General features: G+C 36.6%; 1 long non-coding RNA gene across 1 annotated transcript in view; it reads left to right on the forward strand.

The window, feature by feature from the left end:
- Positions 1-19,873, forward strand: part of LOC139046416 (uncharacterized) — a 65,186-nt gene that overhangs the window by 39,516 nt on the left and 5,797 nt on the right. The window contains exon 2 of the long non-coding RNA XR_011506483.1: positions 805-879. This is a non-coding gene — a long non-coding RNA (uncharacterized lncRNA). The remainder of the gene's footprint in view (positions 1-804; positions 880-19,873) is intronic.

Below are 19,873 nucleotides of genomic sequence, written 5' to 3' on the forward strand. Positions count from 1 at the left end.
TGATTGTGTTCCTATAAAGTTTCATATACTAATATGAACAGTATTCATTAATTCTCATGGCTTTGCAACATTTGGGGTTCATATGGCCAGTCACTCTCCAGCTCTTTAGCAAAGAGATTTTCAAAACTTCTGGTAACAAAGGAGTTAATAGAGTGGCATTGCTATTAAAAGATTTATGCTCACCAGGTGTTTGAGTTGCTTGAAAAGTCAACCATTTAACACACAATCTTTCTGTTGTAAATACTGTACCACCAGAAGACAGATTAAACAGTTTTATATAAAACTATGGTTTAAGAAAATAGGGATAATGAAAAAAACATTGTGTCCAACTTTTCTTGAGTAAATTGCCAAGCATGTGACCCTCAGAATGCCACAGTGTCCTTATACCAGCAGCTCACTTAAATTGTCTCATGCAGAGACAAAGGCAGTATTCGGGGCTTTAAAACATAACTATAAGCTATGAATATCAGTAACAAATTAATGACTACTCTAATCACATATACAATTATATATGTCAAACGCAAAAACTCATTCAGAGGACTCCAAGGTTATCACGGCCCATAACACCATACTTAGCGGCAACTTTCAGTTTCTCTAAATTATGAGGTCAACCTGTTAACCCTGTCAACTTCACACTATTTCACTGGAAACCCTGCCTGTTTGGGAAAATTGTGGTTTTTCAGGCTTACAGTCTTGAGCTTGCCTTATACAAACTAACCACCAAAAATGGGGGTGGGGGACACTTTTCATGAAATGAGCGTTATAGAAACTAACCTCAGGGTTAAATATTACAATCATTCACAGGTGGGATTTCCTGGGGTTTTGCAACTTTCCATGAAGAGATTTACATGTGCCCAAGAGAAGCCACTGCTGAAACAGGTTTCTTTTTTTTTCTTTTGGGTGGGGTGGGGGGTGGGTGCAGTTTTAACTGAGCAGTGAAGTAACTGTATCTTTTCATAGTTACGGAACTGTTGTGCTTTTTGTTTAGTAGGTCAACACACTGTCGTCGTCTTAATTTGTGTCTGGGCCTATCACGCAAGGGCTGTTGCCTCACAGAAGGTTTTAATCAAAACAGCCAAACCAACAAAATAGGACATCCTGGTTAGAATTACTCTCTCAACCTTATTTTGAACTGTTGCTTTTTCAGAGATTTGGCAAATTTCATGATAAGCCACTTACCAAAGTGTTCACATTTAATGAGAGGCAATTTTTACATATGAAAAAATAATCTTCGGTCACCCAGGCCTCTAAAATGTCAAATATCCATAGTTAAATGAGGAGCAATGCTACGTTTTCAACCAGTCTGACATTAAAGTGTGGAGTCTAAAACTGTGCTGCTCTCTGAAAAGACTTCTCTACTTATAACCCTATAACCTGAATATCAATCTTAAAAAAAAAATATTTCTTTACATCCTTTTGAACTTCCCACAAACATCAGGACCATAACCATTGTTTGGTGTTAAGCTTTTGAGTATCTATCCATCTTTCTGCTTGCACTGTGTTGCTTGGATCTTGCAGACAAAACTTGTAAGTTACTACTAGAGCCCGCTACTGTTCTGCAAAACAGAACTACAATCCATTGTCATAAAGAATTACAAGATGCCCATCTGGCTTTCCCATGAATCATAGAGTCAAAGGTACAGCTGCAACCCAGAAATTTCTCGATTGTTCACCAACAGCCCATAGGTCAAGCCTGGCGCATATTTAACAGTATTTCAATTGGAGACCATCATATACTCATGGCGTCATATTTTTTTTTTGCCAACTGTCTATTAAGGTTAGCGGTTCTTACTTAAAAACAAACCAAAGTAAAATCTCATTTCTCTCAAAGATATATGTGAGGTTGATGTCAGTTTTTAAAAGCTTTACACACAGAGCTTGTCTGTGGACATATGTGTGCAAGCAAGTGCAGCAGCTGCCACGTGTTAGAATTAGGAATCAGGCCTCCGAGACCTGCCTTGTGGCACACGTGCCTATTAACTTAGGCCTCTGTTGTGTTTGTCATACTCCTACCTCAGATGTGGTCTCCTCTGCTAGATGTGCTCAGATGTGGCGCCATGCTGCTACTTCCACCATGGTGGCTGCAATGATAGGAAGCCACATAGGAGATCCCCCACAAATTCCTCCCCTCCCACAGTCTGGAGTATCAAATACAAAGTAGATAAGTGGTGTCTGGACAGCCTTCTGAAAGGAATGTTCCAATTAGAGCAGCAGAAAACATTTGAGTTGGTCCATACACCAAAAGGATTCAGTGAGTAAGACTTCCTGCAACCTGAAAGTGTTTGTGTAAACACGCATGTGTGTGTACATCAGTGGAGCAGTTTCCCTTTTTTCTTTTTTTTTCCTCATTGAAATCTGTATACAAATATTCCACAATGTACTTAGTGCTTCTCTGGACAGTTAGAGTTTCTCTCTTTCAAAGATTCAAATTAGTCGAAACTTGGGGCTGGCCCACTGGCATAGCGGTTAAGTTTGCATACTCTGCTCTGGCAGCCCGGGGTTCGCAGGTTCAGAGCACGGGCATGGACCTGGCATCACTCTTCAAGCCACGCTGTGGAGGCGTCCCATATAAAGTAGAGGAAGATTGGCACAGGTGTTAGCTCAGAGCCAGTCTTCCTCAAAACTAAAAAATTAGTCAAACCTTCAGACAATTAAAATTGTCAATAGGTTTTTGGAGTAAGGTTGTTTTAACCATGCCACAGAACAACCTATTTTTTAAATCATTCTTTGGTAGTTCACATTTTATAACAGTTTCTCCATCCTTATAGCTCCCTTTGTGTATTTAAAAAATTTGTTTAGTTACTAAACATTTCTATTGAGCACTTACTAGGACTTTGTTAGGTCCTGGAAATAGAGCAGCGAAGAAAACAGGTGTCATCCATGCCCTCATGTACTTAGCTTTTAGATGGAACAATAGGTCTTTCAAGAGCAGAGCATTACAAAATTCTCTATTTACAAAATGGTATCCTGATATCTGAAAAAATGAATGAAAATTGCTCAGCAAAGGCCTATATTGTAATTAACAATATACTAAAATTCCTTCTGTTAAGGGTCTGTCTTCCACCAAAATTCATGTTGAAGTCCTAACCCTCAGTATCTCAGACTGTGCCCTTATTTGGAAATAGGATCTTTAGAGAGCTAACCAAGTTAAAATGAGGTTATTACAGTGGCTCTCATAGAATGTGACAGGTGTCATACTGGATGATGTTTCTAAAAGCCAAGGAATGCCAAAGATTGCCAGAAAACCACCAAAACCAGGAACGAGGCGGGAAACATATTCTCTCTGACAGGAACCAACCCTGCTGACACCTTGATTCAGACTTCTATCCTTTAGAACTAATCAATTTTTCTTTGTTGGCTACCCAGTTTGTGGCACTTTGTTATAGCAAATTAATACATCTTCTAAAACCAAATATTTCTATTCCTTAAAATGTAATAAAACAAAGAAGAAAGGGCTGTAGTGGTAGGTAAAATTCTATCTGGGGGAAAATTTTTAATTAACAAATTTTTTACTTTTTTTTTTTGAGGAAGATTAGCCCTGAGCTAACATCTTCCAATCCTCCTCTTTTTGCTGAGGAAAACTGGCCCTGAGCTAACATCCATGCCCATCTTCCTCTACTTTATATGTGGGACGCCTATCACACACAGCATGGCCTGCCAAGCGGTGCCATGTCCGCACCAGGGATCCGAACCAGTGAACCCCAGGCCGCCGAAGTGGAATTTGTGCACTTAACCTCTGCGCCACCGGGCCAACCCCTAATTAACAAATTTTTGAAATGTCTTTAACATAAATAAAGACATCTGTTCAGTTGAACCTCAATCCAATTATGCTAAAACAAAAAATATGCATATCCCCAAATTAAAGAAATTTATTTTTGTTTCCATTGTAAAATAAACTCCTAAGAACATACTAATGGGACATTTGGAAGTATAGTTCAAGTTCACAGATGTAATTACTGTATTGTAATATAAAAAGAAATAAATACAATAGAGAAGTAGGGAAAATAGCCTTCAATTCTGGTGAGAGCATGATCTTTAAACATACCCCTAAATTCTAACAAGTTAAGCATGTGTGTCCAAAATCAAATAAAATGAGGAAAGACTGTTTTAACCTAGTGTAAAAATTTAGTATTGTGACCAAATTGTGTTTCAGAAGATAAGTATTTTTTTAAAAAAATCAGAATTTATCTCTGTAACTTTATTGAAAGTGACCAATAGAGTGACAGAAGTTACATCACTCAAAAACTTTTATTGTTTAACTCGACAGAAGAAGTACAATCTAAATGCATAGCCAAATTTGGTTTGAATCCATCTTCTATAATGCTATAGTGGAAAAATAAATAAAGACAAAGTAAATGTCAAGTTTAAAGTTGTTTTGAGTCAATAAAATGATCTAAATTAATATCCCAGATGCATCATTCTTGAATGTGTCCTCTGTCCCAAAAATCCTGTCATCCTTTGTATTTGGAAATTTTCCCATATTTACATTTATTTATAACGATTTGGTGAAATAGGAAAATTGCACATAGGTCTTACAACAAAATATTTAAAGTAATCTGTCCTTTAAGATACTTGGTTTCATTTCTCCTGTGACATAGCAAAGGGGCACAATCTTCCTTCACCTACCCACCATCAGACAAAAAGGAAAACCAGTTCTTTATTTTCTTCAATAATTTCTAACTTCCTCACAGATTTTCCTAAATATTAGCAGTTACATAGCATCAAGTAGTTTAGACGGTTTTTCAATACCCATCCAAACAACTTGCTAACATGTATAGATTTATTCCCCTATGATCAAGGCAAAAAAAGATATTAAATATTTCTATGAACTGACTGTTTGTGTCCCCCCCAAAATTTATATGTTGAAGTCCTAATCTGCAAAGTGATGGTACTTGGACAAGGGGCCTTCGGCAGGTGATTAGGTCATGAGGGTGGAGCTCTCATGAGTGAGATTAGTGCCCTTGGAAGAAGAGACGTGAGAGAGATGATCTCTCTCTTTCTGTCACGTGAGACACAGCGGGACAACAACTGTCTGCAAACCAGCCAGAGAGCCTTCACCAGACACTGAATCTGCCAGCACCTTGATCTTGGACTTAGCCTCTAGAACTGTGAGAAATAAATGTTTGGTGTTTGAGCCACCTGGTCTGCAGCATTTTTGTTAGAGCAGCCCAAACTGTCTAGGACAAATATCATTATTTTTTTAAAAATCTATCATGATAAAAGACTATAATTTGTAACATGATTTCCCACCTAATATTAATTTTCTGGTGACATCAGAGCAGGGGGTCACTACAGGGTATAACAGAAGAGGTGGGAGCCTAAGATGAGGCTGTTTCTGCACAAGATTCAGTTAGCGTTTAATACCAAAAGGTCTGGCAGCTAGAAATCACATATGAACCAGGAAGCCAGTGACTTACTCATAGCCAGTGGAAGCCAATAGATTAAAAAGGAGAAATAGCACGAAATAGTAGAAATCAAAGTCGGCCATGGTCAAAAGTCTAGAAGAACACAAGTCAGACCTGTTCTAGGGCAATAGAGGTTTTTGTTAGGTGATCTCTTTTATACTTCTTACGTGCAAAAAGTGTAGCCTCAGAAGCTAAACCTATGGATGTGGAAAAAGGATTTGTAGCTGGTTCAAGAATGTTAGAAGAAAAAAAAAACTCATTAGGTTCTGATCATTGAAATGGTAGAACAAATGTGTTCTGAAAGCCAGAGATGGTACAAAGAGAAATAGAGAAATAACATGGGCATGTTATAGTTTCATCCACGATGGAGTAGCTATTATTGGACTTAACTTCTTGCTATAAACAAGTGTAAAATCTAGACAAAACATACATAGCAACTGTTTGCAGGCATTGGATAGCAGCCAAGGCAGGGCTATGGTCCTTGAGAGTAAAGAGGCAAAAAAAATAAACATCACATAAACCCTATATTTCTTCCTGGGGGAATTTCCCAAACCACAGCTCAGGGAAGAAAAGCCTAGGTAAAGATAGGTAGTCTTGCTGGACAGCAGAAACAGAGATCAGAGTTCTGGGCAGCCAAGAGAAGTAGGATTGGAATGGCCAGATCCCAGAGAGGACAATACTACAGAGAAGGAGCTCTAATAATTTGTGTAAATTTCCTCTCAGTTCCTTAGTCATCTTCTAAGATGCACAAATGGAAGGCAAAGCTTTGGAAACCTAGTCAACATCAGCCATTGGGATGCTCGAGAGCAGAGCAGAGATTTCCAAGGCCACAGAATTCAGGTCCAAGAGTTAGAGACCTGGAGTATCCATTTGTGATCCCAGAAATGCTACCTCCTCGGACATGGAGTAAATCTCTCTCCTCTAGATATAAGGGCCAAGAGCAAAACTGAAATAGACTTGCCCTCACAAAGCTTAAAACTACTTTGGCAAAATACAGGTGATCCACAAGTAATTTCATCCCCTGACAGAACAAAGTTTAGCACTCTTTAGAAGATAACATAACTCAGGGCATCCACAACATATATACAATATTAGTTATACAATCAAGAATTACTAAACATGTTAAGAATCAGTAAAAAAAAACTCCAATAATTGAATAAATAGAAACAGAAATGAAGTTGACAAACGTGGAATTCAAAATAACTAGGATGAATATATTTAAGAAAAGAAAGGAAAAGAGAGGCAAAATCAATAAAGAAGACAGAATTTCAATAGTGGATTAAAATCTATAAAAAGAAATAAAATGGACATTCTAGAAAGACAAAACACATTATCTGAACTTAAAAATACTTAGCAGAAGACTGGAAACAACAGAAAACTGAATTAGTCAATTTGAAGCCATGTCAATAGAAAAATCTCGGTAAAAGTGCAGAGAGAAAAAGATCACACAAAAAGAAATGGATTCAGAATGGGGCCAAATTAAACTCCAGCTAAAGGCTGCTCTAGACAAATATGTTCTGACAAATATTAAAAACAAGTCTTGAAAAAATCAAAGTGATTTCAAGTAACAACAACATCCCACAAAGCCTACAAATATTAGAAAACCACAAAGAAATCCAGCACCTAACAAGATAAAATTCACAGGACATGTACCAGTGTTAGATTCTCCATGCTCTACACGAAGTACTATATTATCTGAAGCTACACTGTGATAAGTTAAAGATGTATTCTGCAAATCCTTGAGTAAGTACTGAGAGTGAACCCTAACACATCAAGGGTGAACCCTAATGTAAACTGTGAACTCTGGATGATAAGGATGTGTCCATGTAGCTTCATGAATTGTAACAAATATACCTCTCTGGTGAGGGGCGTTGATGATGGCAGAGACTATGCATGTGTGGGGACAGGGCATAGAGGGGAAATCTGTGTACCTTCAGCTTAATTTTACTGTGAACCGAAAACTGCTATTAAATATAAAGTCCATAAACACACACACGTGCATGCAAACACACACACACACACACAAAGATGGGACAAATAGAAAACAAATAACAAGACGGTAGATTTAAACACAACAATATTTGTGGTAGCCAGATCCTAAAAGTGAGTCCCAAGAATCCACACCCTAATACCTAGAATTTATGAATGTGTCCAGATAGGAAATACAGCTTTGTAGGCCACAGGGTTCTTTTGTGACTATTCAACTCCACCATGGTAGTCAGAATGCTAACATTCTGGACAATACGTAAATGAATGGGCGTGACTGTGTTCTAATAAAACTTTTCTTAACAAAAACAGACAGTGGCAGGATTTGGCCTGCAGGCTATAGTTTGCTGACCCCTAACAAAGAAACTGCTAAAAACAAAAAGATACTACAACTAATAAGTGAATTTATCAAAGTCATAGGATCAAAGGTCAATCTACTGAGATCAATTCTATTTCCATATTCTAGCAACACACAACTGAAATTCAGAAAACAACATTATTGTCACTGGCATTGAAAATGTGATATGTTTAGGGATACACAAAATGTGTATGTACAAAAACTGTACACTAAAACCCACAAAACACTGCTGAGATAAATTAAAGAAGGCCCAAATAAACAAAGAGAAAGATCATGCTCATAGTTTGGAAGACTGAATATTGCTAAGACTTCAGTTTTCCCCTATTCCATCTACAATTTAAAGGCAGTTCCAAAGAAAATCTCCACAGTCTTTTTTGGATAAAAATCAAAAATCAAAAATTATATGGAAACACACACCAAATAAACCAGAAGACCAAAACAATTTTGAAAAAGAAGAATAAATTTGGAAGATTTAAACTACCTGATTGAAAGTCTTATAAAGCTACAGCAATCAATGGAAGTGTGATATCATGCAAAAACTGACATGAAAACTAACAAAACAGAATAAAGATGAGAAATAGACCCATACAAACATGGCCAATTAATATTTTTTTCCCCAGAGATTGAAACCTGAGCTAACATCTGTTGCCAATCTTTTGTTTTTCTTTCTCCCCAAACTCCCCCAGTACATAGTTGTATATTCTAGTTGTGGGTCCTTCTACTTCTGCTATGTGGGACTCTGCCTCAGCGTGGCTTCATGAGTGGTGCCATGTCGGCGCCCAGGATCTGAATCAGCAAAACCCTGGGCTGCCAAAGCAGAGCGTGCGAACCCAACCACTAGGCCTCGGGGCTGACCCCTGGCCGATTGATTTTTGACAAAGTTGCCAAGGGCAATCCAATGGAGGAAAGAATTTTTTCAAAGACTAGTGCTGGTATAATTTAATAACCAGAAGGAAGGGAAAAGAGGGAGGGAGGGACTTTATCTCATGACATATTAAAAAAACAAAAACACAATGGATTATACACCTAAGAGTTAAAAATATGAAAATTCTAAAAAGAAAATATAGGTCAAAATCTTAGTGACCTTGAGCTAGGCTAAGATTTCTCACATAGCTCACAACAATACAAACTGTAAAAGAAAACTGATACATTGAACTTCATCAAAATTAAAAACTTTTACTCTTCAAAGACTCTTTTTAAAAATGAAAAGACAGCCACAGACTAGGAGAAAATATGTGCAAGATACATATGTGACAATAGATTTGTATCCAGAATATTATAGAACTCTTTCAACTAAAGAAGACACACCAACTAATAAAAAATGAGCAAAAAATTCTGAAATGAGAATTCACCAAAAAGATATGCTGATGACAAACAAGCACATGGAAAGATGTTTAACATCATTGGTCATTAGGAAAGTGAACATCAAAACCACAATGAGACACCACACACCACTGGAATAGCTAAAATTAATTAAACTGATAATGCCAAATGTTGTAAAGGATGGGGAGAGCAACTGAAAATCTGCTACGCTGTTGGTGACAATGCAAAATAGTAAGGCCACCATGGAAAACAGTTTGGCAGTTTCTTACAAAGTTAAACATGCACTCGCCACACACAATTCCACTCTTAGACATTTACCCAAGAGAAATAAAAACGCGTGTCCACACAACAATTTCCACGGGAATGATCATAGCGGTTTATTCATTAGAGCAAAATACTGGAAAGAACCAACCCAATGTCCCTCAACTGGTAGAGAAATAACTACAGTGCTGTATCCACTGCTGATACATAGCAACAAAATGGTAAATCTCGAAAGCATTATGCTGAGTAAAAGCAGCTAAACACAAAAGCCTGCACGATGATACAGTAATTACATACGAAGTTCTAGAAAAGGCAAAAGTATAACGATAGAAATCAGATGAGAGGTTTCAGGGGCTATGGCGAGGGAATGGGGATTGATTGCAAAGGGGCACGAGGGAACTTTTTGGGATGCTGGAAACGTTCTGTATCATGATTGTGGTGGTGGCTAGATGACTATATACATTTGTCAAAAACAAATTGTGTACTGAAAAACGATGAATTTTATTGTATGTAAATTAGACCAGATGAAGCTGACCGCACAAAAAAGTCATTACGGCTTGATCTGAATGATTGTTACACCAATAAGCTCAGTTTGTAAAAATTCAGGCTCCACACTTATGACATGTTCCCTTTTCTGTATGTATATTAAAGTTGAATTAAGTTTTAAAATGTTACAAATATAAAAAAGAAATCATGTATGACAAATGCATTTAATTGTATACTTAAAATGAACGAGTTTTATTGGCTACAAATTATACTTCAATAAAGCAATTTTTTTAAGTGATTATGGCAAAAACAAGGCAAACATTAGACTCACTGCAAATTAAGCTTATGTATAAAGTCCAGGGGTAAAGATCTTGGCAACCAGCAAAAGGTCGTTCAGAGGGTATTGAGCTTACTCTGGTGCTTAACTTATTTTTCCTTCACCTTGGGATACAACATAAATCAGAATTTGTCCAAACTGTTTGCTAAAACAGATTCTTATAGTGTGGTAAGCAGCATAATGGCACCCTAAGATGTCCAGTCCTGATCCCCAAAAGCTGTAACTATGTTACCTTGCACGGCAAAAGGGAATTTGCAGATGCGATTAAGTTAAGGACCTTGCGATGAGGAGATAAATGTAGATTATCTGGGGGGTCCCCAAACTAGTCACATGGGTCCTTAAAGGCAGAGAACCTTTTCTCAGCTGTCATCGGAGGGAATTATGACTAAAGAACAGATAGAGAGATGCAACATTGCTGGCTTTGAAGATGGAAGAAGGGGGCATGAGCCAAGGAATGTAGGTGGCCTCTACAAGCTGGAAAGGTCAACAAAATGGATTCTTTCCTAGATCCTGCAGAAAGGAATGCAGCTGTGCTGACACCTTGATTTTAGGCCATGAGACCCACGTTGGACTTCTGAGATAACAAATTTGTGTTGTTTAAGCCACTAACTTTGTGGCAATAGCAGCAATAGAGAACTAATATGCATAGTCTTTTAATCTGTTGACACGGAGATAAGTTTTAAAAAAAAAAAATCACACGGCTAGAAGGAAGGGAAAGTGATGCTACTAGCAAAGAGCACAAGTTTCTGGAGACAGAAATGATTTGATTTCTAGCTATGTCACTAAATAGCTCAGGCAACTTGCCCTTCTGAGTTTCAGTTTCTTCTTTAAAATGAGGTGTTTATAGTAGGGCTATTGTAAGGATATTGTAAGGGATATTGTAAGATTTTAATATACTTTTAAGACAGTTAGCTTAACCATCACACTTGGTAAGCTTTTAATAAATAGGAGTTGTATTATTTTTCATGGGGGAGATTTCAGAAAACTTTTCAGGTCTTGAAAGATTCTGTATGTAAAATTACTTTGACTTTAATGTTGGAATTAATGTTATAGTGTTTAAGTCAAAAGGATCTAGTATATTGAACTGATGGGAATTCAGTCATTTTAAATAAACAGCATGGATAGAAAAGTAATTCCTTAGTGTTTTACCTGGAACTAATTCCTCACTAACTATTCCAAAAACAGGGAGAAAGCAATCCAAGATGAGATTTTACATATAACCAAAAACAGGTTTTGATTTCATCACTGACCCCATGGGAATTATTTTTCTCTCCAATGGAATTAGGCAGATTGTGGAGAAAGATGCATATTGGCTTATTGAGACTATCAGTAAAGTCTCCTTTGTACCTAAAATCTTTGGCTTGAGCTTTCTGAAGACAAAAAAATTCACATGAATACAGTAAATGTTTGAAAACTATGGAAATCAAAAAGGTCTAGATGCTCCAAAGGATGCTATTTTAAAGAATAAAGCAATTCCTTCCTTAAAAGAACACTCATATTCTCTTATTTTTAAGCTACCCTCTATTGAGAAAATTGCACATTGATGAAAACAAGGAAACTCTGGGGTAAAGAATTTACTTTGTCTTCAGGTTAATAAGAGAAAACACAGGAAAGAAATCTAAAATGGAAAGTTACTCATTTTTGTTCATTGATACAACCAGTATTTACTGATTATCTTTTGTGGCATGCGGAGAAAAAACAATATAATTCCTACCCTTAGGGAATTAGCAATTCAAAAGTTCAAAAAACTTCAAAAAATATACTGAGATTTATGTGATGAACTACAATACAAGGTGAAATGAAATAAATTTCATGCAAGTAATACAAAGCCCTGTGCATGTTCAGAAAAAAGCAAATTAGAAAACCCAGGCAGGAAGCATCAATAGTGCACCAGGGCTGTTGGGGGGTGGGAGGGCAGGCTCACTCATTGCCTTTATTGATGTGACCCACAGGGGGAGTGTAGACAGGATAGAAATATAGATTAAAGGGGCTTGAAGTATAGATGGGATATTGGGATACTGATCAGCATAGATGACTGAAAAGGCATCCCAAGGAGAGGAAAAGCTTATACGAACATAGGGCAGCGTGCAGATGTGCAGGATTTATTAAGGAAAACAGTTGATAGCCCAGGTTGGCTGGGAATATAGAACTGATGAGAAATTCTTTGGAAATAAATCTGGAAAATCAGATCAAATTAGGAATTATCCTGAAATAAGGCTACCGAGTTTGCATTTTATTACACACAGGGAAGTATTAATGGTTTTCTAGAGCATAGGAAAACACCCATGTATTAGAATGTAAATACAACTTTGATGCCAAAACCCAAAAGATGCACACACACAAAAAAACTACAGACCAATCTCTCATATGAATATTGATAAAAAGTAAATTAAAAATAAGAAACATAATCCAGTATCACATTAAATAAAATCACAAGCAAGAGGGATGTAAGGGTGTTTCAGTATTAGATACCAGGCAAAAAACTACATATTTATCATTATAGATTGTGGAAAAGCATTTGATAATATTCAATATCCATCATTAAATTTTTTAAAGTCTCAATAAAACAGGAATGGTAAGGTATTTTACATCTCAACCCAAAAATCAGCACCATATCTACTGGAGAAATAGAAGATGCTTTCCCACTAGGCAGAAACAGGACAATGATATCCACTCTCACCATTGTCCAACAAAATTACAAAATTAAAGAGAAAAAAATTGGATTGTAAAAATCAGAAAAAGGTAAAAAGATCACTATTTGTGGTTGATATGACTGGATAACTTGAAAACCTGAGAGATTCAGGTTTGAAAAATGAAGCCATCATACCTTTAAAAACTACCACAAACAATACAGAAAATTAGTAAAGTTGTAGGGTACAAAACTAATATACACAAACAGTGTTTATATGAACAACAACGAAAGTCCACAGAAACTAGAGCATATTTATAATAGCAACAGAAAATGCCTAGAAAAACCCAAGGAATGGACAGATATCTATGAAAGTACATTAAAACTTCCTTAAGAACACAGTAGGAAACCTGAACAAGAATATAAAATATCAAATTCTGCTAAGTTTATTGCTACATTTAATGTAATACAAATAAAAGCATCAACAGTTTTGGGGGGGTGGGCAATTGACAAGCTGATTTTAAAGTTAGTTTGGATTAAAAAACACAAATTATAATATCCACAAAAGTCCAAAGAAGAGTTATGAGAGGGTATCAGCTCTATTAAATATTAAAATATCTAAAATAGCGTAAATAATTAAAATGGCATCATCTTAAGCACATGAACAAACAATCACACAAATGACATACAATTCAAAGTACAGATTTACATTCAAACACACATAGGAAATAAGTCTCTGACAAAAGTAGCATCTCAAATCAGTGAGGAAATGTTGGAATATTCCATAAAAGGTATTGGCACAACTGGGAAGCTGCACCAAAATAAATAAAAATGTGTCTTATTAGTTAGGTTAGGCATAATCTCATATATTTAATGGCTATTTGTATTTCTTCATTTGTGAACTCTTCATATTTTTTCTATTATTCTATAGTTTTCTGTTTTGTAAGAGCTCAACATATTTTAAGGAAATTAGCCCTTCCTCTGTGTTATGAGTTATAAGTATTTTCCTCCTGTTTAATATTTGCCTTTTGACTTTGCTTATAGTGATCTTCCCCATGGGAAATTTTTTTCCTATATGGTTGAATTTTTAGTCTTTCCTATAGCTTTTTAAAGTATTTTATGATTCCATTTCATATTTTAATTTTGACTCAATTGGAATTTACTCCTAGTATAAAGCATTGCATATGCATCCAATTTTATTTTATTTATTTTTTCATATAGCATCCTAGTTTTCTCAACATCATTTATTGAATAATCTATCATTTCCTCAACGATTTTAGACACTATTTCAAATAATTACTCTCAAACATTGTGGATGGGAGTGTAAATTTGTACTTCTATACGCAATATGCATCAGAATTATAATGCATATATCCTTTAAACCAAAAATTCTTCCTCTAAGAACTTATCTCACAGATATACACACAAATGTACATGTGTGTATACGCATTTATATGCAAAAATGACATACATAAGATTATTTGCTATGTGTTTTGTAATAGCAAAAGTTTGGAAATAATCTAAACATACAAAAAAAGAACTGGTCGAATAAATTATGATATATTTATACAACAGAATAATATGTATCCGTAAGAATTAATAAAGGTGCTCTTATTTGGAAAGATCTCTAAGATCTTTTAAGCTTAAAAAGAGTATAGAATCCTGCCAATTTTATCTAAAAATGAGGAAAAAGTGAGAGTGTGTATGGATGTGTAGTATACAAAAATATGTCTGAAGAGAAATACGCCGGTTGTCCGTGGGAAGAGAAGGAACGGTTGAGGTTCAGGAGTAAGGGGTAAATGTTTCTCTGAACTTTCGTATTTTTGGAATTTTGAATCATGTGAATATATTACATACTGGGAAACAACTAACTGGTTTATAGAGAAAAAAAACATGCAAACAAACAACAGTAAAGAGGCCACTTGAAATTTTCAACTCTAGTCGGTAAAATCCAAAGGTATTTGGCAGAGCACTCCACAGAAGAATAACCACAATTGGAACACGTTCTTTAGTATTTTAAAAATTTCTTAATTTCAAATTATTACCCAACAACATGAATCGAGCACTGAATACTAAAGGCATCCCTCGACAAATGCTTTCTAGTGAATTAAATTAAGTTGCATTTTAAATGAAAACTATTGTGGTTCTGTCTGATGGAAATTTTTTAAAATCACAGGGAGAGATGCCAATTTTTCTAGCTTTCCAAAAACTTACTTTGAAGTTTGTTTTTATCTGGTACTGAATTAGTAAAAAAAAAAAAAATCAGCAAATACAGTTTTGTGGGGGTTTTGTTGAGGAAGATTAGCCCTGAGCTAACTACAGCCAATCCTCCTCTTTTTGCTGAGGAAGACTGGCCCTGAGCTAACATCCATGCCCATCTTCCTCTACTTTATATGTGGGACGCCGCCTCAGCATGCCTTGACAAGCAGTGTGTACGTCCGCACCTGGGATCTGAACCAGTGAACCCCAGGCTGGTGAAGTGGAACTTATGACCTTAATTGCTGGCCCCAGCAAACACAGTTTTTAACACTATTTTTCTACCCGGTTAGAAAGATATCTCCTATAACCCCAACCATTATTCAGCAGTACTTTGTCACAACATCTCTGAATCTTTGTTCCTCTCTCTTCCCTGATACTCTCCAAAGTGAGATCAAGGAGTAGTTAGGCATCGTGAGCTAACAGGTATTGAGCAGAGGAAAGTTATTTTTGTTTTTATGGGAATTCTGCTTCTAAACTTAATAAAACTTGTGTCAACCCTTGGCATTCACCATTTTCATTTCATCACGATCTCATGAATTACATTCGTATAAAGTTATTCTTTACATTGAAGAAACAACAATTATTGGTTAAGAAAACTCTGAATTTCTGAAGTGTAGTCTGTCCTTCTTAATTAACTTTATGGCAAATATACATTTGCCTTCCATTTATCTTCAGAATTTAATGTAATGTTCTAAAATTTGAAAGACTCTATCATCACATCCAGGAACTCTGGATTAGCTAACAAATCTTTTGGTTTGAGGGTCTTCCAAATGATGATAATTTAGATGGACAAATACACTTGAATAAACCTATAGGTTTTAAGCAGTTTTCACAGCCCAGTGCAATAAATAGGAAATAAAGTAGGATTGAGGGGGGAAAAAGTCTTCATTCAAATAATATCATGAAATTGGAGGTGTTACAAATCCCCTAAAATAATTAAAATCTATAAGTTTACAATTTCTTCTTAAAAGGTGGGGAAATTCAAACTGATTTCTCCCAAAAGGCAGACATGGTGTTTTGATGGGTGTACATGCTCCAATTCTTTAAAAACAAACAAAACACTTATTAGTAGTAGTAAAACAATTTATCGCTTCTAAATCCAGAAGTCTTATGTCTTCAGACAGGACGTACTAAAAAATTCATATCCATCAGCAAATTAAACATTTTTCTTTCAAAAGAATTATTAAAGCAGCTTTAACCTAGCTTCCTCACCATTATCTTTGGATGAATGAAATACTGGAGCAACACCCTAAATGGATGTTATCCAAATAGTTATTTAACCAAACAGACAAGGAGAAAGTAAGTTTGAATGCACCTGTGATTCTCACAGCAGAGATGAACACTGATACTACTGCATCATGGAGACATTTTACTAATACATACATGGATGGGCAAGAGTTCACCAACTAAAGATGAACACAAATGAAAGCAAGCTAAAATAGTCACTAAGGAAATTCTACTTATGTTTACTCATAGTTTTCACAGCCTGTGCATCTCGGACCTTACCCACCAATAGCTAAAGTATTATGTCATTTTCTAACTCTATTGTTGCAACAGGACCTCCTACCAGATTAATTGCTCTAAATTATTGAGCTCCCATTGTCTTCTAGCACTTTTCATAAAGTTATCCAGGAGTATCTATCTAAATTCTGTTTTCCCTTGAGGAAATAATATTTAAGCTTGTATCCTATAGCCAAATAAAGTTTCACCTCCTTGGTCAATTTCAGACATTTGTGAACCCTTTTAACTTGAAATTTTATTGCCTGTAACCACAACCTAAGGAGAGAATTTCGTCTTTTTAACAAGTGTTTTCCCACTTTTGTCTTCCCTGGTACCCCTCATTCAGGTTTCTCCATGAACCCATCCACAGCCTCAAGCCTAATCTTGTTTCAGGGCCATTCTAAAAATGACAGGAATAATATTACTACCCAGAGTCCATGACACAAGTTAGGCTGGGAATTAGGTCACATTCACAGACTTGAACTGCTGTGCCACTCTAAGCGATCCATCAGACCCAGAAGTACCATGGTCAAGGCTCACCTTGGCATATGTATAGGCCCAGAACCAGTACTCCTCACTCACTTATTGGCCCACTGGACTTTGACTTTGATTTGTCTTCCATGGTGACCTCAGCTAGTATACCTATTACCTCCAGGTCCCCCTATAAACTGAACCCTTCCCGCTCTGTTTAAATCTTCTTTTCTAGGGCTAGACAACACTGGCAGACTTCCTACAACATAATGACATCTCAAGTTGGCCATCTTCCCCTCTTTCTTCTGGATGAAGACCCCACCTTTAATTGTTTCTGCTCAGCCTCCTAGTCCTGGACTTGCTCAGTGAGCCCCTTGGATGTGCCTTGTGCTACCTGATTTCTCTAGATAAAACCTTTCTCTGCAGCTGGGTTTGCGAATTCCAGCCTTAAGTCATTCAGCTTTTGTTTTCTTGCCCTCCTGCCACAGGTAACTCAATAAAGAGGGGAAAAAATGCATCATCTGTACAGAAAACCCCATGTATTTTGAGTTGTTAATACAACTTCTCTCTAGTAGGATAGGATTTATGTAAACTTGAATATTCCCCCATTCAATCATCTCTAAAGTTTTTACTCAGGCAAAGAAAAAGGCATTAAAATGAATAAAGATGCCTGTATCCTTCATGAGTCCTATTTACAACCACGACACCTACTGGCACACATATCTAGCAATATTTTCCAAATCTCAATAAGTCTTTGCAAGCCTAAGTTTGGATACTATACGCAGACTAATATGGCTTAGAAGAGCTAATAAAAAATCTGTAGCCATTTTTATAGACCCTACTTACTTAGAACTGATCTTGTCTACCTTACAGAGATCTGGCAAAAGCAGAATTCAACAGGGCAGGGGAGAAAAAGTGGGAAAGTTCTGGGAAGAAGGACTCAACTAGAAATAAAAACAATCACTTCAGAGGAAAAACTGAGAGAAGGAGGGAGTGAGGGAGTATATTGGGATGAATATTTAACTGCCTTTCTGTACTTTTCTTAAAGGGATTAATTTCTAAAATAAAGTCATCCTCTCTACTCCAGTGCCTACTTTATCTGAGAGTACTAACGGGTTAAAATGCTGATTGGTATCTTTTCCAAGTCAAATAATTCAGGCATTACACTGATATAGAATCCTATTAGGAAAAAAGTTACTACTTCCTCCCAGCTGATAGATGATGGATGGCTGGCATGCGTCCATATCGCAGCCTTGGGGCCCCAGAGGGTAAATCAGATCCTGAAGTCTTAAAGCTCAGCAGGCTACTTTGACAGTGGGGAAAGAGGTGCCTGACTCTGGACCACCAGTTGGGGGTTAGTGGAAAACATAACTGAAGATCACCAAGTCTGCAAACCTCCTCAAGACTGAGTCCCTTGATAGTGAAGCTGGAGATACCACCATTCATGTCAAGTCACAAGCAGCCTGATAGAAAAGCCAGAAAGCAATCACAGACCATCAAGGAAAGGAAAATGATATTACCAAGCAAAATCCTGTAAGGAGAAAACCGTCCTTTGCTCCCACCCTGCAAACAACAGAGGAATAAGGCAGGAAAGAGGCAGGGCAGGGAATGGGTGCAGGGGTGCACATTGTGGAAAAGAAGCACACAGTCCAAGCCAGTAGTCTAGCCTAATTGAGGGCGACTGTGGGGCAGAGTGGGAGACAAAGGAAGCCTTGAAGCAAATGAGATGGAAGTAAGCGTCCACAAAGTTTCAGGTCCTGAAAGTAAGTTAAATTTTATGGAATCAAACTGAGATGTCATTAAAGGAACCTACCACGAAACAGAAAATACAGGAGGAGTTCAGAAACTACAGTGGCAGTAGAAAAAAAAAATCCACCTTTATATCCCAGTGAGTCAAGACTGCCTTAAATGGTTACAGCAACATACATTTTCTATATATTATTATCAATAGGTAAAAATATGGCAAACCTCCAAAAGATCCTTTCTAGCCTGTACCTTTGTAGGCTCTCAAAGAGTTTCAGAAAATCCCATCTATTCTAAAATAAATTACAGGAGAGTCTTCTTCCTGAAGCTATTCTAATGCTTAATAACTATTGGTAAGGCACTTTCTTCAGGAGTTGAAAATCTTTTATAAACGGTGAATGCCTATATGCTACTCTAAGACATAGCAATTTTAGGTTCTCTACTCTAAAAGAGTAGGTCTTATTTTAGTCAACAACATGACTATGGTTTCTGGTCTTTTGTGCTAACCTGCATAAGCACAATGTAAAATATTAAAAACATTTCATGTGGTCTTTCCTTTTTAGTAAATCTCTTCACCCCTGAGCATGAACTTTGTACCTATACCTTCAAAAGGTCAACGTGACAAAACATCAGTAAAACTCCAAATAATTTCTAAACTTGGTGCTGTAAAGCTAACACATTGGTTCAGCAGAGATATTGATTAAAATGATTTTTCCAAAAAGGGACAGCACGTTGCAGTGCCATGTATGAAAAGACATTGGGAAGATCAAGTGAGATAAGAAGTAGGAGCTTGGAGGGTTGATGGGGTAAGCAGAAGGTAGCTAAGAATTCCTCTGTCTTCTAGCATTTGACAGAATAAACACATCTCACAAGAAGGTAACAGTCAACACTCTCAGAAGCCACAGTAATTTACACTTTGGGAGTGAGACAAAGTAAAAAGCATATGGGAAATTTGGAGGATAATACAAAAGAAAGAGCCATTGTAGATTAAATTTACAGAATGGAAATTCATTTGCTAGCACAACTGCCACTGTTTACCTAAAAATGTTTTTGTCAATAATTTGTCAACATAAAGATGTGCTGTCATCATTGCATAAAAATAAACAGAACAGAAC

The sequence above is a fragment of the Equus asinus genome, chromosome 10 (genome assembly GCF_041296235.1).
Source record: "Equus asinus isolate D_3611 breed Donkey chromosome 10, EquAss-T2T_v2, whole genome shotgun sequence".
Taxonomy (NCBI): Eukaryota; Metazoa; Chordata; class Mammalia; order Perissodactyla; family Equidae; genus Equus; species Equus asinus.